The sequence below is a fragment of the Myotis brandtii genome, unplaced genomic scaffold (assembly GCF_000412655.1).
Source record: "Myotis brandtii unplaced genomic scaffold, ASM41265v1 scaffold212, whole genome shotgun sequence".
Lineage (NCBI taxonomy): Eukaryota > Metazoa > Chordata > Mammalia > Chiroptera > Vespertilionidae > Myotis > Myotis brandtii.
The window spans coordinates 130,040-151,875 of record NW_005357931.1 but is presented as its reverse complement, the minus strand read 5'-3'; the positions used below and the strand labels follow the sequence as shown (position 1 = coordinate 151,875).

The 21,836-nt window shown below is 38.4% G+C and overlaps 1 long non-coding RNA gene across 4 annotated transcripts; it reads left to right on the top strand.

The window, feature by feature from the left end:
- Positions 1 to 17,535: 17,535 nt before the first annotated feature.
- Positions 17,536 to 21,042, top strand: LOC106726008. 4 transcript variants are annotated; one of them, XR_001362026.1, is made up of 3 exons: positions 17,536 to 17,837; positions 18,031 to 18,302; positions 20,321 to 21,042. It is a non-coding gene; the product is annotated as an uncharacterized LOC106726008 (long non-coding RNA). The 4 variants fall into 4 exon arrangements; XR_001362025.1 differs by lacking the exon at positions 20,321 to 21,042 and adding an exon at positions 18,557 to 18,879; XR_001362023.1 differs by lacking the exon at positions 20,321 to 21,042 and having other exon boundaries at positions 18,031 to 18,879.
- The last annotated feature ends 794 nt before the right edge of the window (positions 21,043 to 21,836 follow it).

Sequence of the window (21,836 nt, the reverse complement as noted above, 5' to 3'; positions counted from 1 at the left end):
TATGATCAAGTTGTTTAAATGTAAACGAGTCATTTACAGACTATACAGATTTCCTTCACTAGTGTGGCAGCAAGCTCTGTACTGAAGTTAGAATTTTTTTTCAACATCTGCAAGAATTGAAAAATAAGTTCAGATACTAATTCTGTTCCTAATTCCAGCACTAAGTGATACTTAGATAATTCTGGTTTCAATAGAATAGGAAGACTTTATCTTTACAGCTAAATAAGAAAGCTTATCAAGTGATACCTTAGTAAAATTGGGATTATAAGATTACTCACTGGAAAGTTTCAGTTAAGTAAGAGGTCTGATTATCCTGAACTAGCAGATAAAACATTCAAGTTATTAATAATTGTGTAAGTTTTACAATTAGCATTCTCTATGGTTTATTAAACTATAGTTCATATTCTTTGCAAAGTCATCAACTGTGCTTTCCTTTACTTACTGTTTTTATTCTGATACTAGTGGCCCGGTGCACGGATTCATGCACATTGAAAGGAAATTAGAAGAAATAACATGATATAACAACAAAAAAGACATGATATAAAAACAACATTGATAAAAACAATGACTGATAAATTGATTAAACTTATTCTAATATCTCCCTGTATACCACATTAAGAGTAAAAACACTTTCAGAGTGCTTAACTAATTTCCCTTGTGATGAAGTATTTACAACTTTAACATCACACAGTCTTTGAACTTGAGAGAAAGCAACATATAACTGACCATGTCCGAAAATGGGTTCAGGTAGGAATATTCCTACTGTCTAGATCGGCGCCAGCGAGAGCTTTATATCTATCGTGCATTGTTTATTTTTAAATTGCCAGTGCGCGTCATATGTACCGGCCGGTCGGTTGGTTGGTCGGATGGTCATACAGTCGGTCACATAGCCTTTTATATATATAGATTATATATATAGATAAACCCTATCACTGTATATGTATTTCAAAAAAATCTCCAAATCTTTGGAATATTTATTTTACTTTGTCTTTTAGAACACAATTTTATATTTTAACCATGGTATTTATGATACAACTTAGCTTCTTTTCAAAGAAACCCCTTTCTGCACCCAACTACAGTAGGAAACATATACTAAATGCTAACTATGACAAAGTCTGAGAGTCAGGTAAGCATTAACTCATTTAATTCTCATCAGAATCCAGTGGAATAGGTACCATCTATAATAATAAAAGCGTAATATGCTAATTAGACCCGACGTCCTTCTGAATGACCTTCTGGATGAGGGAAGCCTGGTCCCAGGTGCCTGCTGGCAGAAGGAGGGAAGCATGGGTCCCGGGTGCCAGAGGGAAGCTGGTGCGGGCAACCGGGAGAAAGTAGGCCTACTCTTGCACAAATTTGATGCATCGGGCCTCTAGTTAATTATAAATGAGGAATCTAAGGCATGAAAAAGTACCCTGATGTTATAAAGATACTAGAGGCCCGGTGCACGAAATTCGTGCACAGGTAGGGTCTTTAGGCCTGGCCAGGAATCAGGGCCGATCAGGTTCCCCGCCTCCAGGCCTCCCTGCCTCCTCCTTCCCTCGCTCACTCAGTGCCCGGCCACTCCCGCTGGTCACCCACCATGTTCCACGCTGCCCCCTGGTGGTCACCGCACATCATAGCGAGCGATGGAACTCCTGGTCTCCCGGTCGAACTCCCAAGGGGACAATTTGCATATTAGTCTTGTGTTATATAGGATTCCCCCTATGTATTCTCACAGACATTTTAGTTTTATTTTTCACATTTAGGTTTCCAACATATCAGGAATTGGTTTTTATTTAAGGGGTGAGATAGCAATCTAAACATCTCCTGTAAGGACAGACTTAAATAATTTTTATCAGCACTTAAATAATTTACTTTTTCTTTAATAATTCATAATGCCACTCCTGTCACATATCAAATCCCTGTAAAATAAATGTCTGATTGGGGCTTTATAGTCTGTTCATTGCTGTATTTGTTCATACCTATAATATCACAGAATTTTAGCCATTGCTTCTCAAGAGTATTGATATCTGCAGAGTGAGCCCCTTTCCTTTCTTCTCAAATTTATGTTGGTTATTTTAAGTTTAGCTTTTCAAATCCAACCAAATTTAGGATTTTTTAAAAATATATTTGTATTAATTTCAGAGAATGACTTTAATGTGCTCAAATTTATCAATTTAAATTTGAGCACATCAATTTAAAATCTTATATGATATATACTTGTGTACCTTCTTAAAAAATCTTCCATATGCTGTCATCTTTCATAAGTTATAGTCTAAAGTTCTCTTTCACATCTGCATTTTGTGTGTGGTGCAAGGCAGGTATCTTCTCCTCCCCAGCAAAGATAATAAACTGAATCTTTTCCCTACTGATTACAATGCTATTTGTGTTTCTGAGCTCAGCCCCCCTCCCCCCAATTAGTCTATATCTGAGGCAAGTACTATGGCTTAACTACTAAAGCTACAGAATATGTCTTCCTACCTGATAAAGTAAATTCTCTTTCACCTGCTGGGATTTTAATTGGAATGACACTGAATTTACAAACAAGTGGAGGAAAACTGACAGATTTATGGTAATGTGCCTTCTAGTCATAAACACAAGTACATCTTTTATCATTTGAATTATACGTGTCTTATTTTCTCCACTCAGGTCCCACACATGTTTTTGTTTTATTTCTTCCTAGGGATTTTGTAGTTTGTGCTGCCATTTTAAACAGTGAGATTTTTTTTTTTTTTTAATGTTTGCTGCTGATACATACACATGCCTTGGTTTTTACATATTAACTTTTTTAATCAACTTCATTGATGCACAGCTGTCTATGAACTAGGAAGTGGCCCTCACCAGAAACCAAATCTGCTGACATCTTGAACTTCCCAGCCTCCAGATGTTAAGTATATAATTCAATGAGTATTAATAAATGTATACCTCCATATATCCATTGTCCCAATCAAAACAGAGTAATTCCACCATCTCAGAAAGTTTCCTTGTGTCCCTCACAGTCAATCTACTTTCCTACCCCAGGCAATTACTGATCTGACTTCCACCAAGGTAATTTTACCTGTTCTAGAAATTCATATAATTGAATGATATTATATGTACTCTTCTGTGCCCCTTTTTTTTTTAACCATCACCCTCATATTTATAGTTTCTAAGAATTTTGGTCAAAAATATACTGAATTTTATCATGTCTTTTTCCCTTTGCCCAGTTAGGGTTTTCACTTGGATTTTCTTTTTGGTTTTTTACTTAACTTTATTTTGGTGGTGCTATGAATTTAAGCTTTTAAACTATAATCTAGTCAAGATTCTCATATGGGTTTTTTTTCCCTTTGGTGTGTTAATGTGATGACCTTCATTTACAGGTTTTCTAACATTTAATCATCTTTACATTCTTGAGGTAACCCTTATTAGTCATGGTATTTTTTTTTTAACAAATACTAACATTTTATTACCTAAAATTTTTATTGCCATCTGAGATGTGGACTATACATTTTCCCTTCTCATAATACCCTTGTCCCGTTGGAGGTATCAAGATTACAGTAGACTTGCAAAATGATTTTTTTCTATAATATTTTGTATTCTGATTGGAATTACCAACTCCTCATGTTCTGTAGAATTTGGCCATTTGGGGTTTTCACTTGGGTTTTACTTATTTGGGTTTGGATTTTTACTTAATTTTCTTTTGGTATAGGTAGATTTCTAATGAATTTAAGTTTTTAAGTTACAATCTAGTTAAGTTTCTTATTCTTAAGCCAATTTTGGTAACTTATTTTGCTAGAAATTGTCTCTTCCACTTTTAAATTAAAGGTAGAAAATTTCTTAGTGTTCTCAGTTTCAAAATCTGTTTGCTGTAGTCATAACCCTTCTTTATTTCTAATACATCTATAATCTTTTTTTTCTCCACCAATCTTGGCAGTCTTTTCAACTTAGCACCCTTGGTTTAGTTGCTCCAATTATATATTTTTTCATTAATGTTTCTCAACTTAATTACCTTCCTTTTTCTAACTCATTACATTGTATACTTAACTCATTAATTTTTACTTAGTTCTTCACTAATAAACATTTAAAATTCTATATAAATTTTCCCAAATGGGACTTTTGCTGTATCTAGTTTTGACAGGTAGTATTTTCATCATTCTGTTCTAAACACTTCCTAATTTTTATGAGTTGTTTCTCATCTCATAAATTCAGAAATATACAACTTCAGATTTGGGAGTTGTTGCTATTCTCCTGTTATATTTCTAACTGAATTGCACTAGGATCCAAGGATATGACTTATAAAATATAATTAGGAATTTGTTAACATTTGCTTTGAGGTCTAAGTACATAAACAATTCTTATAAAATTTCATGAGTACTTTAAAAGAATACATGTTCTGTAATTGTTGCATGCTTGCTAACTGTACCTTCTAATCCTTTAAAACCTTATGTATATATGTATATATTTTAATATATTTTTATTGATTTCAAAGAGGAATGGAGAGGGCGGGAGAAGCAGAAACACCAATGATGAGAGAGAATCACTGATCAGCTGCCTCTGGCTAGAGCAAAACCTTATATTTTTAATCTACTTTTCTTAAATTACTGAGAGATGTGTTAAAACTCCTATGATTATACAGTTTTAGACTTATCCTCGTAATTTTGCCAACTTTACTATATAGATTGCTATAGACTTAATATTTGTGTCACCCTTCCTCTAAACCCATGTTGAAACCTAATCCCCAATGTGATGGCTTCTGGAAGTGGGGCCTATGGTAGGTGATTAGGTCATGGATGGAGCCCTCAATGAATGGGATTAGTGCCCTTTAAGAGACTAAGGAGCTCTAGCCGGTTTGGCTCAGTGGATGGAGCATCAGCCTGCAGACTGAAGGGTCCGGGGTTCAATTATGGTCAAGGGTATATGCCTGGGTTGTGGCTCGATCCCCAGTAGAGGGTTTGCAAGAGGCAACTGATCAATGATTCTCTCTCATCATTGATGTTTCTCTCTCTCTCTCCCTCTCTGAAATCAATAAAAATAAAATTTAAAAAAAGAGACCAAGGAGTTTGCTTGCCCCCTTCAGCCTTATGAAATTACAACAAAAAGACAGCTGTCTATGAACTAGGAAGTGGCCCTCACCAGACACCAAATCTGCTGTCATCTTGAACTACCCAGCCTCCAGAGCTGTTGTTTATAAGACAACCAGTCTATGGAATTCTGTTATAACAACCCAAATGGACTAAGACACAGATTATGCCTAGTATATATCTTTAGTCATTCCTTTACTTTAAAATTATATCATCATCCTTTTAGGTGTGTCTACTAATTAAAAGCATTTTGTGAAAATTTTTAATTTTTCATTCTCGGGGTGGGGAAAATGCAGAGGAGAAGGCAGGAGAGAAGCCTGAGAAGGGCAGTGCGCTGGAGCCACAGGAGTAATGGAAGGGAAAGATCTAGTCACAGTGCTGAGAAGCCATCAAATGAAGAAGAAGCTGCAGACCTCCCAACAAAGCCTATAACATATGATATCCAAGTCTGGATTTGCCATAGGTAGTCAGACAACCAAAAAAGCCTCAGCCATATCCATCAAAGTCGGATCAAGTAACCTAGAGAAAATCTTCCAACTCTTTCTCCAAAAACCCTTTCAGTAGCAGCAGCAGCTTTTAATGAACATGAAGATAGCGAATCTGAGGAAATGTCTCCAAGAAGCAAAGATGGGGATGAAGAATATTTTTATTAGTAGACACAACATTAGGGATACACCAACATCAGCAGGACCACATTCCTTCAATAAAGGAATGCATGGGTTTTCTGATAACCAGAAGCTATGGGAGCAAAATATAAAAATCTCATCCTGGGAATTTCCATGACCAAGATGATCAAATGATATGTTTTGAAATTGGTATGTAGGGTGGGAGTCAAGTTAAAAGGAACAGTTTTCTTTTTAAAGAATGCCATAAGACTATCTTTGGAGCCTCCTTTTTTTTTTTTAAAGATTGAGTGGTACACTAATAAATGAGCTTGAAATGTGACATAAATTACGTTTTATATACAGATTTTAAGACATTTGCTAATTTTGTAGCTTCATGTGATTAGTATCTAAAGGTTACAGATAATTAAATCAGAAATGATTTATTAAAAAAATTTATTCTCCTTTACCAGCAAGTTCATTTTGAATTTATGTATTAGGCTTATGGAGATATTTATTCTCTATCAACTCATTTTGTGTTATCTAATCCCTATGCATTTTTCTTTATTTTTTTCTCCTTTCCCACCTCTACTGAAATGATCAAATTTTCTTCATTTACACCCCCTCATCCCCACTGACTTGGGAGTTACACATGCTGTATCAACTCTTTCAGAGTTATCCTTAAGACATTTTTCATGGGAAACTTGAATCAGTGGGTTACAGGTGAAGACAGTAGCCTATTTTAAAAAGCCATAATAAAGGAATTTAAAAAGAAAAGACAATCTCACAAGGACAGGGATAAGAGTAAGGAGGAAATGAGCAAAATTTTGATAACTGGAAAATGGATGGATGAGTAATAACTGAACTACTAAGCGAGACTACTAATTCTAGGCTAGCTGTAGGTAAATGTCTTGATTTATAGGACAGAATCCTCAAAAGGTAAAGTAACAGCTCCAGTCATCGCAGGAACTGAGGGGAAGGAGATGAAATAGGCAGGATTGGGTGAGAGATACTTGAGAGGCATTTAGATCCTTAGATGGGTAACTGCCTTTCTCCAGAGAACTAAATGTTTATTCTTGGCAGAGGGTGAAACAGTCTCCCTAGACTAGAAGATGGCCTGAGTACGATTAGGAGAAGCGAGGAGTAAATGAAGATGAGCATACTGCATGCTAACTGTAGACTCTCAACCCTTCTTCCACTGGGTTCTGGCTCCCAAAATACTAGCAGCCAGACCTTTACCTATTTAGTCAGATTGAGACTCCTCTCTGGGGTACCTGACCAACCCCAAAAGGAAAAATGTACAGATACTAATATTGAGAGTTTACCAACAAACAACCCACTCGGATCACTCTACAGTGAAACTGAAAGGAGACAAGCCTCACCCACATGCTTCGTTTCCCATCAGCTTGCTAGACCCCTACCTTAACCTAGTATTACTTTGATGATCTGAGGGGAAAAAGCAAACAACAGAAAAATGCAACTTCAAGAAATTTGAGGCTTTCCAGAGAAAAAACATAGTGTAAAAATCATCAATATACACAGAGAAATAAGAGAAGATACAGCCACCCTGAAGAAAGAGCAGCAGCATGCTGTACAAAGGGAACATTGATTAAAAGAAGAGCTCTTAAATAGCTTGATAGGGATGGGGATGGGGGAAGGGACCAATAGGAGGATTGGAAGATAAAATAAGAGGAAATCTCTAAGAAAGTAGATCAAAAAGAAAGATGAAAAATAGTAGAGAAAAGTGAAGAAAACTGAAGGAACATCTCAGGAGGTTCAATGTCCAAACAGAATTTCCAAAAAGAGATAATGGAAGGCGGAGGAGAGGAGGGTTTATCAAAGAAATCAAGAAATATCCCCAGAACTGAAAGACAGGAATTTCCAGATTGAAAGGACCCATCAAGACCCCAGGACAATGGATGAAAACACACCAACATCAAGACCAGAATGCAGAGGACAAAGGGCCTAAAGTCTCCAGGGGGAGGGGGGGACAGGTCATATGGAAAATAATCAGAATGCCTTTGGTTTTCTCAACAGTAACACTGTAAGTGAAGTGAATAGAGCAATGCCTTCATAACTCTGGGAAAAAAATTATTTCCAACCCAGAATTCTATTTCCCAGGGTAAAATGAAGGTATTATTTTTGGATGTGCAACATAACCAAATATTTACCCCACATACACACTCTCAAGAAAAGTCCTGAACAATATTTCATCAAAAGGAGGGAGCACAAAACAAGAGTATGAGATTTAACAAAGGAGAGAAGTGAAGAGGGATCCACATCGACTGCTGTGTCCTAAGTGTAGAGAGGCAACCGGTGCAAATTGGAGCAGATTCAAAAACATGAAGCCAAGAGTAATGCTGGGTTTCTCCCTGAAGTTAACATACATCTTAAAAGACAATGGAAGTAAAATTAAAAAAAAAAAAGACAATGGAAGCATGACTTTCACTAACGAGGCCAATAATGATCCAGGTAAATGGTTGAGAGTAAATACTAAAACAATAAAGAACAGCCTGGTATCTCTCTCTCTTATTAAAAAAAATTTTTTTTTCATTGATTTCAGAGAGGAAGGGAGAGAGAGAGGTAGAAACATCAATAATGAGAGAGAATCATTGGTCAGCTGCCTCCTGCATGCCCCACACTGGGGATCAAGCCCGCAACCTGGGCATGTTCCCTGACCAGGAATCGAACCATGACCTCCTGGTTCACAGGTTGACACTCAACCACTGAGCCATGCCGGCCAGGCTGGTACCTCTCTTTTAACCAACATCCTAGCAAGAGATTTCTGATCCCATAGATTGCAATGCAAAAGGAATTCCTGATTAGAGGAATTCCCATATATTAATATACATTTATGTATGTACTAGAGGCCCGATGCACGGATTCGTGCACTGGTGGGGTCCCTTGGCATAGCCTGCGGGGATCGGGCCGGAAACTGGCAGTCCAACACCACCTGCCACTCCTGCCTGCTGCTCCTGCTCATCCCGGCCCTGCAGCACCTGCCAGCACCACTGCTCGACAGGTTCACTGCCGCTCCACTGCGGTCTCCAGCTGCAGTGGCCAGCTGTGAGGCCAGTTGTGAGCCCTGCGTCTGCCACCCATCGGTCAGCTGAGTGGCACTCCCACTGTGGGAGCGCACTGACCACCAGGGGGCAGCTCTTGCATTGACCGTCTGCCCCCTGGTGGTCAGTGTGTGTCATTGCAACCGGTTGATCAGTCACTTAGGCATATATATATATATAAATGTATTCATATGTATATATGAATGTATTTCTTTAGACCAATGCTGTCCAACAGAAACAGGATGCAAACCACATATATAATTATAAATTTTCTATTAGCCACATTTTAAAAGTAGAGTAAAAAATAGGTAAAATTGTTTTAATAATGTTAATTCACCCCAATATACCAAAATTATCATTTTAATGTCAAATCAGTATTAAAAATTGAGATAGTTTACATTCTATTTTTTAGGCTAAGTATTATACTTGCAGCCCATCTCAATTTGGACTAGCTACATTTCAAGTGTTCAATAGTCACATTTGGTTAGTGGCTAGATAGCAGTAACAGTGGTTACATTCTGGAAAGTAGATTAGGTAGCAGGATGCAGACAATCTTACTTTTCATTATTTATTAATTTGTTCCTTTTGAATTTTGTACCATGTGCATGTATTACTATTTTAAAAATGAATACGTCCCCTAAATAAGTATACAAACAAAGGTAAATATCCTACTTCTGGAAATCTATCTTATGTATGTGTATAATGACGAATAAACAGTTATTTGCTGCAGCACTATTTTTAATACCACAAGACTGGAAATAACCTAAGTGTGTATCAATAGAAGACTGATGAAATACTAGTATATTATAGACACTCATACAAAAGGATACTGTGCAATAAAAAGAAAAAGTAAAAAGTATGAACATGAAATAATCTACAAGATGCATTATTAAGTAACATATATGGCCATTTGTACTAAAAGCTAACATATACACAAAGTTGCTCAGACATGCATAAAATCTCTGAAATAATTCACAAAAACCTAGTAATGCTACTTGTGTTTGAAAAGGCAACTGAGTGGCTAGCAGCAGGGTGACAGACTTTTCAATGTATATATATCCTTTGGACCTTTTGAATTTCGCATTACAATCCTATATAATAAAAAGCTAATATGCAAAAAGTCCCCTCAACCCCGAGTTCAATCAAGGGGCAGGGCCAGCCAGCCAACCAACCGCCCACGGCCCCTCCTCTGGCCTGCCCTGCCCCAATCGGCCCTTATCGGGTGGGCCGGCCAGACCCCACCCATGCACGAATTCGTGTACCAGGCCTCTAGTAATATATACTTGTAAAAAACAAAAACAAAACACCCACTCTTTACACCTAGGTGGTATCTTGCTTTTTATTGACCCTGCTTGTCTTCATGTAAAATTTAAAGTCCATCTATAAAGACTAGAATTTTTCTAGTTCCTCCATAGAGAGTTTGAGGCTTTTTTCCCAGTAGAGGCCATAGACGTTTCAATGACATCAGAACAGTTTTTACATAAATATATACTTTAGCACAGTTCTTAGAGATTTATCTCCCTTCCCCAAATGAGATTTACAACCCCATCCCCTGCTACTGAATTTTTTATCTAGTAATTTCCCCAAGACCAGCTTTTCCTGAACAATGATTGACTTTTCTAAGGTTATTGTTCTTGGGGACTTTTCTCTCCCTCTCTAGATCAGACATATATAAAAGAAAACAAGTCTGACATTTTATCCAACATTTATAGCTGGAGAAAAGAGCCTAATCTGTGTCTGTTCTAGTATGCCTGTGTGATTTTAAGAAATCTAGAGTATAGTCAATAATGGCAGAGATTGAAGAAAGTAGTACGATAATTGAGAAAAGGCTGCTAAACTTGGCAGTTCAGAATTCACTGATGACTTCCGAAAGGGCAGTGTGAAGGAGAATATGAAAAAAGAGTGGCAAAAAACATTTCACAAAGTCCAAGACTAGAAAAAAGGAAGTGATTAAGTATAGAAAGCAAATATAATTTCAAATATCTTCAAACTGCAAATACAAAATATTCCCAAAATACCTCCTAGTATATGAATTTTTACTTCAAGAAAAAAATCAAGTTAGAGACTGCAACATAAAAGATTTGAAATGTAATGGTTCTGCCTCCATAAAGAACACCAAAAGTCCCATCAGAAATAGTATAAAATCATTATTAGATTTTTGGCAATCCATGAACATGTTATCATACAAGGTAGAGAAAAAAGATTACTTATGACCTGGGTTTTTACAACTTCTTTAGTCAAAGAAATCAGTACAATAGAAAGGATTAAAAAAAATAAAAATACATTAAAAGCCATTAAAAAAAAACAGGTTTCTCCATTCTCACTGTAGCTATACTTTTTCCAAAGTTATAAGCTAGTAAGGAAACACACTGCCAATTGGAAATCTAAGTTGGCCCTGTGGAGAACGATGGGTAATGTGTCTTTTAAACAACAGCAAATAGAAAAATTCATGTGTTCAATTTTGTGAGCTGCTAAATCTAATGTTAGAGCTTGAATTTAATCCTAAAATTAGTCTTAGTTCAGTGAAAGCCATATTATATTGGGACTGCTAGGGAAGGAAGTTGAGTTATATTCCTTTCACCTTTCATGACTCTAACGTTCTATAATCAGCTTGTAAACATAAATTTACACACTGGTTTATCATTCCCATATTATAAAAAATCATCCATCAGACTACACAGGCCCAGACTCAAATTGCACGAATATTCAGTACTCCAATTGACCTTCAAATTCCTAGGTCTGTCTTGACCCTCTGCTGAGCAGCAATTTACACTCAGGTCAAGTGTATACAGTTCTCAGGGTGTGAAAGTGCAATCTAAACAAAGTCTAATAGCACTGTCCAAAGGAACCTTCTATTAGATTAAAATTAATTATAGTTAAACTTAACATTCATTTCCTCAGTCACAGTTGCCTTATTTCAAGTGCTAAATAGCCACATTTGGCCAATGACTACCATATTGGACAGTGCGGGTGTATAGCAAACGTTTTTCCCTAAGATCTATTATTCCTCAGTGGAGTTTTCAACGGGTAAGAATGACAGGAAAACTGACAGGAAAACTAAGCAGGCAGGGTTTCAGCACCCATCTATTCCCCTTACATTTTGAAATTCTGCATGTTTGTTTGCTTTTCTTAACGAGCCTTACAGATGCTGTTGTGTGCATAAGTGTGTGTGTGTGCTCTAAGTTTGAAAATTAGTGATATAGAGCAGAAATGGTCAATATACAAACCTCAGGCCAAAGCTGGACCCTCCTCATACTTAGAACAATTTATAAAGAAAAATTTAATTAGCCAGTTTACATGAACTATCTAACTACCTATCTATGAAGTAAAACTTGGGGGAGGGAGGGGGGAAACTTGATCTAAACTTGGAAAATTTGCATTTACTGCCACAGATAGAGCATCTTTAGTAAAAAAAAAAAAAAAAAAAAAAAAAAGTTTCCACAGTTCATTCAAATCAAGGGAGAAAGAAAGCTCATTGGCCCAGCTTCCACTGCACCATTTATCAGGAGTTCATTCTGTGAACTTTGCAAATCAGATTCCCCATTCCACATTTTGAAATGAAGGATGCAATTAAGAAGGAGCATTTACTAGTATTTCCTTAATATTTACAATACTTTAACTGTTTTCTCTCTCTAGAATTTTTGGAAGAAGCTAAAGCAGCATATGAGAATGTAATTTAAACACAGGCAAATTATAAGATCACAGATTTACTATACTACTACCTCAGGTCAAGTCTTTTTTTAATTAAAATCTTGAACTTCTAGTGGCTCCTCCAAAATTATTCTTCCTTACTGAGTACTTTGAACATGAAACTATACATCCCCGCCCCCCAAAGGGAAGGGAGATAGGGGTAAGGACACTGTACATTATTAAAGAAAATGCAGCTTTTCAAGTGCAAACTGGACATGTGTGCTGAATGGATTGCAACTAAAGTCTACACTCACTTTCCACTGCTCTAGTCTTGAGGCCAAAGTAATTCCAGTTTTCGAAAAATTTCAGAATTATTTGGAAGAATTAGTAACAATTTCATAGTAAACTCACACATTTTAATAAGAATAAAATCATTAGGATTTCTGTTCTCTTTAAAGTATAAACCTAAAGATCTAATTTACTGGACATCTGTCCTATTAGTGTGGTTTCAGTTACATCTGAAAAGAACCCACTGAGCTAAAGGAGAACTACTCATGCTCTAGAACAGCGGTTCTCAACCTGTGGGTCACGACCCCTTTGGTGGTCGATCGACCCTTTCACAGGAGTCGCCTAAGACCATCCTGCATATCAGATATTTACATTACGATTCATAACAGTAGCAACATTACAGTTATGAAGTAGCAACGAAAACAATTTTATGGTTGGGTCACAACATGAGGAACTGTATTTAAAGGGCCAGAAGGTTGAGAACCACTGCTCTAGAATGTAAGACAAGTAGTTAAGTCACAGAATTACCCTAATCATTCTGGCTATGTGGCCAAGCCAGAGGCAGTGTCTAAATCTACCAGGCTTGCCAAAATTCTATTCTCCGTACATGAAATTACTGAAATTTAAGCTGAAAGCTATTCATGAGATATATATATCCAGAATCAGCATTGAAATATATCCTAACTGAATACATCACAATTATATCAATCTAGAGAAATGATCAAAATCGATGAAAGGCAAGCAATAAGCCTCTAACTGTGCATTTTTTTAAACGAAAAAGACTGGATTACTTTTATACTACTAGCTAAAAACACAAAAAAAATCCTGTTGTTTATTTTATCCTGTTTTTTGTTTGTTTGTTTGTTTGTTTGTTTTTAAGAAAGTCAAGGCTATATATTACAAACATTACCAATTACTATTTGGTGGAGTAGATTGTTTACAAAGTAACTCTGAGATAGAAAGGAGGAGGATCCAAAAAAAAAAAAAAAATTATCAAAGTTAATACTGGGTAGAAGTCACATGTAAGAGGAAAGAAGCCCTCAACAGACAGGCTAGCCTAGCTACTGTCCACGTTAGTTTGATCCTGGAAATCTCTAGCACACTCTATCTCAAAGCCTGAGTGAAAAGTTTTACATGACATCCTTAAAGATGACAAAAAGAATGACTAACTCTGAAAAAAGATTTGGTATGGGGTGCTAAGCCTTTTAGATTATGTTTCTTTACTAGTAGCTTAGCATGAAAGGCTTTTTAGCCTGTAACATGGCACACTGAATGGCAAACCAAATTAAAAACACTAACAGGTACTGTGCTAGCAAGTACTGTGGTTTTTCCATGAAATAAGTCATTCCATATAGTACAATGTTTTACCCCTTTAAGAAGAGCTGTTAATCATCCTGAATGACAATCTAAATTATGTAGATTACTGCACTCTCATAAAGAGTTCCCCAAACATGACTTAAGCTAATTGATGAACATGCATTACTACACTTTCAGGTCTGGTCCTGCACTGAATGGTCCCAGACATGCTAGATAGGCTTTAAATATTTGTTTTTGTGTCTTGTAGATTAAGTCTACTGTCTTTACCAGGCTGTTATCTGTTTTTTCTTACAACAGACAGTGGAGGACAGTTCCCCATCCTCCCCCCTTTCCCCCCACCGCACTCCCCTTAACCTCCCACATTACTCACAATCTACTTCTTTCTAATCTATTGTGGACTTAGAAGCCAGATAGCTTTCCTTGCTACAAATATCTGAAATAAATGCCAACAAGTTCTGATTAAGAGTCTCAATGGCTCTCCTATGACTAAAGCTTTAAGGAATATGGACTTGGACAATTTGAGTATCCCACGTCTTCTTTGCTTAGTTTCTGCCTCTCAAGTGCATTTTATAATAGGTCAAAAATAAGAACATAGGCAAATCATTTGGATTAGAAAGAAAACAACAGAAAACCACAACTAAAACAGAACAAAAGATCAATTGGGAGGACCCTTATGTCTGAGGCAATGTTCTAGGTACTTTAATCATGATTATTTAACCCATATAATAATCATAAGAGGTAGCTGTTACCTTCATTTTCAGTTAGAAAACCAAGGCTCAGGAATTAAGTAATTTGCCTCAAAAAGTAACTGAGAAGCCAACTACTAGCTTAGCTATCTCTCTCCAAAACCCATGGCCTTTCCACTACATGATATTGCAACCCAATCCTTATTCTTGGATTAGCTAATTGTCTTTACACTTTATTTCTGATGCTTTTATTGGAACCTGACCCATTCAAGTTTGCTTTCTTTCCCTAACCAGTTTCTATAACTAAAGGACAATGAATAAACAAGGCCAAATTAAGCTTAAGTCTACAAGTGTTCATCTGCTCAGAAACAAATTATCTTTGTAAAAGATCGGCCATATCTTCAGTTTGTATGGAGTGTGCAAAAATGGTGACATGTTTCCACCCCCCATACACTGACAGTTCCCAGTGACACTGAGTTAACACTTGACATCTTCTCTAATGCTGTCCTCTACATTACAGAAAGCACTGCAAGCATATTTAGAAATTGGCTCAGTAATGCATTACATGCTCACTCGATTTGCAATAACATGATTTTCTTACTCTAAACACTGGAGGACAGGGCAGGAGATAAGAGGAACTTCTACTTTTCTAATTCCACTAAGGAACAGGGATAATATACTTGTCCTCTGTTAGGTACTTTACCGCCTAGTCCAGGGCCCGGCACACATCAAAGACTATTTGTTTAATAAATGCATAACGGCACTCTTCTGAATTGGGTTTTGAAATCATCTTTTTTCACATTTTCTGACATACCTTTGCAATACTTAGAGGAAAACATCTTTCCTCTTACAGTAACTAAGAGCTTAAAAATGGCTCTTCTACTTACATCAAAGACAAGGAATCTAAGACATACATGCCCCTCTCTATCCTATAAAAATGACTCTTGTCCCAAGAATATGAATAAACCTCCATCTGCCAAACTGCATACAGCTTTTAGATGCATTATAAATACACCTGTAGAACAAAGCTGCTACAAACACAGTCTCTGCAGTCCTAAAATATAAAACCAGCAGAATCAAAACCAAACAAGAAAAGCATTCAGACCTTTATAAAAAGACAAAACTGAAAATATTTGCAAAATGTAAAAACTCAACAGGTCTATGATCAGCAGGTTATGCAGCTAAACTGAGTGTTTTTCATCCCCAATGTAAAGTAATGAGATTATAGCAACATAATTCTAATATTTACAAAATGAAAATGAAAGGGGGATCTTTTGCCATCTTGCAGTAGAAAAACCTTTGTTTCTATTAAAAAGATTTCTGCTGAAATATAAAAAGCCATCCCCAAATTCCTAGTTGAGTGTTAAAACACAAACCAAGCCTGACAAGCCAAAACAGCAGGAAATTACCCTGCACAATTTCTTACAAGACTATTATTTTATGAATTTACAGACTGTGTAAAGATCAACCACTTATGAATAGGTACAGGTAAGTTACAAGCTTGAAAAAGCAAACTTTTTTGAATATCTACAATGTTAACTCACTTTAGAAGGTATAGGTATAAAGTAAAAAATACAGGGCTCTAAGCAATTTCTTACTAAAACAAGCTCGGAAATTGATGTTTCCAATCACATTACATTAATTAAAACTGGCCAATAAACTACTTTAAAGTCAATTAATTGTAATATTAAGGGTGTAAGTGGGTACTCACCTTAAAAATGTCCACAAGACTCTATTCTTATTTGCCAACAATAACTAATTTTACGGCAAAAACCAAGGAACTTTAAAATTAGTGTTACTTTCTGAATTGAATAAAAATGTTTGCTAAATGATCTTTTGGTGGAGAAAAGTCTACAGATATCCTGGATGGTTTTCTTAAGGCAAATAAGAAAATCCTCACACTGTCGTACACTTATGAAATCCATTTTATATTATTTCTCCCATTTCTGTGTTACATTTGCTTATTTATTTATTCACATTAAAACTCCTCAAACTCCATTTAACTAATTGATTTACTCTTCTATGTCAGAGAAACACTTTTCAAGGCGGGTCAAAACTAGAATAACACATGTATTTGCAGTGTAATAGCCAATGTATTATCTTATTAGGCTCCAACAAAACATCCTTGCAGCCAGTGGTACACGTTCAATCCATATGAAAATCAGAAGAGAGGAAATGAAAAGGAGCTAGGAATACAGAACCATTCGGAATTCTGAAAATAATTCAAATTTCAGGGGCCATTTTTGAAAAAGATGGAATTGGAAGTTGGCGTGACCATTGGCTTATTAACCATTACCTTACATGTGTCACTTAAAACACCAGAATGTAAGCTATTCCAAACTGTCACAGGCAAGGCATGGCAGAGGGGAAATGCTGCTTCCAATCGCGTTTACCTGGAGATGGCCGTTTCAAAGGCTTAGATGACAACAAACCCGTAGCGTTTAGCCAAAGGGTCGAGAGGAAGGAATGACAAAAACCAACCCAGGAGCTGTTTTTCCTTTGTTTAGGATCAAAAGGAAACCATTAACCACATACGGATTAAGTAAGTAGAAGACACAAGTACCCAACCCAGGGACAGTATCTCCCCGCCGCCCCCAGGAGAGAACAAAACAACTCAAGTTGCACATTCGAAGACCAAGTTTGAAATCCGTGAAATCCCTTTGCTCGCTTCCCGAAGGCGGGTGGGAAAACCTGCCAGGCTCCGCTCCGAGGAACTTTCCCAAGTGAGGGAGAAGGGCTGCCGGCTCGTCGGGGCGAGCGCACCCCGGCACCCCCAGACCAGAATGGCCAACAAAGGTTACGGGGCCAGAAAGCAAGTGGACGCCACGGATCGCCCGCTCCCAACACGGCTTCCCGGCGACTCCTAACCCAGAGCCGTCTCTCCGGCTCTGGAAACCAGCACCGCACCCGGTTTCGGTTGACTTCGTCTTCGGGGAGCTCCCAGGAGAGGCTATGGGAGGGGGTGGAGGGGAAGCACGTGTCCTGCCGCAGTGGGGAGACAGCCCCGGGGTCACCCGTCCCCCTGCCTCGGCCCTGGGTCCCCTTCTCGGTCTCTCCAGCGCCATTGGGTGGGGCCTGTGAGGGCCGCCGCTGGGCCCACCTTCCCTAAGCAAGCCGCGGAGGGGCAAGTGCTCATCCCCTCGGAGGAACCGAGCCCGCCTGGAGGACGGGACGAGCCGGGCGCAGGAGGATGGTTCCGCCGAAGCCGCGGTACTGAACCCACTCCGGGCGCGCCCATAGGCGAATGAGCGGGCGAGTGGGCGGGGCCCCCCGTGCTGCGAGATGGGGGCGGGGTCCGGGATGTAAATAAGCCCCTGGGGCGGGGACCTGTGGGCTTTAGGGCCAGCGTGAAGGATGCCAGGTTTAACCTGAAGCTTGGTTCTCTCTTCAGTAACAAATGCAGCTGATGATGCATGCTGTGAACAAGCCTTGTGAAGTCCGAGAAGTAAGCTCGATGCCCCTTCATTGCCGGATTCTCTTTCCCTTCATTTCTCCGCTGTTCCGGTGATGTTGGTAGGCCCCCCAGCATCTGCGCTTCAAGGCCCTTAACTGCTAGTAAGCTGCTTGCTGCCCAAAGCTGGTGGGGGCGTAACTGCACTCGGGTAACTTCGCTTTCACCTCAGGGACACCCAGATCTCTGCTGAACTATGGAACCCAACTAATCAATCACATCCGGTATTTATTGAACACTTAGTACGTTGGGCAGGGAGCACCACAGGACTAAAGTTAAAAAGAAAGTTAGGTCTCACACAGGTGGTTGGCGGCAGAGACAAGGCCGTTTTCGGGGCTCCCTGTGCAGCGCTCAGTTTCATGGGCTCCTTCGTGAATTTCATGTGGCGGCTTAGGCAGGAAAGGGGCACTGACAATATAAAGGAGTCAACAAGAAGTACCAACAGTCAGAGTTCTTGAAGTAGATGCTTTCCTTTCAGGTATGAAGGCTCCTCCGAGGAAGGTGTCTTCCGAAGAGATACTTGGCCATGCCCCTGAGTCTTACAGGTTTTCCAGAAGTCCTTTCAGAATCTTCATGCCCACCATCTCCCTCCTTGAACACAGAAGTACTCTTCCCACCAAAAAGTTGTCATGAAGGGCATGAACCCCGGAGATAGGCAAATTGTAGTTTTTAGTTCTACTGTGTTCCGAATCTGTGATCTTAGGCAAGTGGAACTCGCCTGCAATGATAGCAATTCAAATGTAGTTGTGTGGTGATTAAATAAAGCAGTAAATATCACAGGGCTTTGACGTTCAAAGAAAATCAATAATTGTTAACGTTTCTTCCCTCCGGTTGCCTTCATGTATTTATGCTAAGATAAACTTAGCAGAAATTCTTCAAAAGTTGACCTCCAGGGTGTTTTCTTCCTTTGCCAGCTTAGAGGCAGCTCTACTCACCCACCTTGTAAAATAGCTTGTGAAAGCGACCCAGGAAGCCAACTGATGGAACTGATCCATCTCCTAAGCCTCTGCTTCCATATCCCGGAGCCACCAGGGAGGACGGTCTAGGCCAGGGCAAAGGCTCTTCAATTTAGAAGTAGGAAGGCTGTTTCTGGTTTTTGGTCCTTCCTGCTGACCCAAGCCAACCATTTTAATATGAAATGGCCTATTAAAAGCTACCCTGGGCTTGGCAGGCATGTCTCAGTGGTTGAGTGTCGACCTAGGAGGTCACGTTTCAATACCCAGACAAGGCACATGCCAGGTTGCAGGCTCAGTCCCCAATAGGGGGCGTGCAGGAGGCAGCTGATCAATGATTCTCATCATTGATGTTTCTCCCTCTCCCTTCCTCTGAAATCAATAAAAATTTATTTAAAAAAAAAATAAAGCTAGCCTGGGTCACAGAAATATTTTTTCGTATGTGACCAGGATGTACATTTGGTATCCATCTGGGTGATGGGGGATTCCTGAGCTGGCTGGGATTCCAGAAGAATCTGCTATGGGAGTTAGGATACAATTAAAGGGTACAGTAATTCAGTAGATGATATGCTTGAAGTTTAAGACAATCTTTCCGAAGTGTCAGACTTTTGAGTCCCTAACTTCCATTCTGGAATCCTTTTAGGATCTGTGAGATTGAAGAAATGGGAGGAGGGGCAATCTGGCTAACAATGCAGTCCCCATAGGGTTTTGAAATGGGAACATGCCTACTGTCCCCTCTGCTAGAAATGTGTCTAAACCAAAGTGGGTCAAGACAGAATCTGAAGGCAGATGGAGAAAGATTGCCGCGGCAACAATCAACTGGGAAATCCACTAGGGTACTTCAAGACCTATCATCAGTAGATTCCTATTGCATAAATTATATTGAGTCAATCTTATTTTTATGTGAATAGACACTAAGTTTAACCCTTCATCACTCATGACACTGCAAAGTCAATGAAATTAAAATCAATTCAGAATCAATTTTAAAGTAGTTAAGTGTACTAGAAAGACATATAAGAAAAATGGTAATGGTGGTTGCTTCTGGAATGAGAACTTGGAAGTCATGAGTGGAAAACTTAAAGTTCATCATTATTTCTTCTGTAGTTTGAATGTTTAAAAATATTTATTCATGTGTTGATTTTTCAAAAGATACAACTCATAGTCCATCTCTCTTACGAGATCTGGAAAGCCTTTCCTGGGTGATATTAATCTTTGATTAATCTTGGCCTGTTTAGTCTTGAGAAGGTTTTTAGCTTTCTCATGTATGTATGTTTTGTCTCCCCATTTAGATTGTACATTCCTGAAGGATAAGGAAAGCATCTCATTCTCAGTTGTCTTCCCACACCCTTACCAAAAGACTAAGTAATTGAAGTGAAATACAGCATTTGTATAGCATTCTGTGTGTGTTATAGGTCCACAAGCATTCTACACAGCTTTGCCCCATCCTTCACAATACAGCCATTGAGCGTCTCTTCAACATCTGATCTCTGTATTTACTCATCCTGGTGGAGCTAAGTTGCAGTGAGCATTGCTACATCTTAAGGAAACATCCAGTTATTTGCAACTGAAAGGACACTGATTACATGAAATAACCTAAGTAAAAATTGTAAACAACAAATGTTGTGGGGTTACTTTTGTTGTCAATAATGATAGAAAAAATTCAATACCAGCTGGATTTTTATCTCAATACAATGAAATTTTATGTTTTAAAAGAATTTGTATTGAAGATGTGTACACCTGCCTACACACACACACACACACACACACACACACACACATTCCTTATTCACATGCTAGCTTTTGTTAAAAATGAAAACTAACATCTGATGGAAACAAGAATAAAGCATATACAAAAAAAAAGGATCCAGCAAGTATTTATCTGTATCTGTTATGTGCCAATCATAAAAGCAATGGTTGATTATGATGGAAAATTATTATTCTGTGGCCAAAATCACTCAAGAAAACAAACCATTGAGGTAGGGTTTTTGTTTGTTTGTTTTTCTTTAAATATATTTTTTATTGATTCAGAGAGGTAGGGAAAGGGAGAGAGAAATAGAAATCTCAATGATAAGAGAATCATTGATTGGCTGCCTCCTGCACACCCACTGGGGATGGGAATCGAAGGTGACCTTCTGGTTCATAGGTCAATGCTCAACCACTGAGCCATACCAGCTGGGTGAGTTAGGGATTTTTTTTAAAGAGGTAAAGAGACTGAGAGAAAAGTTGCCTCTTGTTGAGAGAAAAATATTTGGGGAAAACAAGTTATATTTCTTAATCTCCAGACAGCTGACAACTAATATAATATTTCTTACTTATACATTTAAAAACATGATCATTGGCTTTATTGATCATTAGCTAATTTAGTGACTGTTCAAATATTACTTGTAGTGTTATAATACAATGCCAATGCAATGAATACTCCCATAAAGGCATTTAAATATTATCTAAAATCTACATATTTTGGGGGTGGGGAAAACAGGCCAATATCTAAACCCTAAAAGAACAAATGTACAAATTATTTACAGTTCTATTATGAGGGGGCATAATTTGGTAGTCATATGTCAACAGTAGGGCCTTATGCCTTATTTATAACTAGAGGCCTGGTGCACGAATTCGTGCATGGGAGGGGTCTAACCAACTCTCCCCGATAGGGGGCCAATCGGGGCCTGGCCTGTCGGAGGGAGAGGCCACGGAGGTTGGTTGGCCCGCCCGTCCCTGATTGGGCCAGTTGGCTGGCTGCAGTGTGCATCATAGTGACCGATCATTCCAGTCGCTTGGCTTTTATGTATATACTAGGGGCGCAGT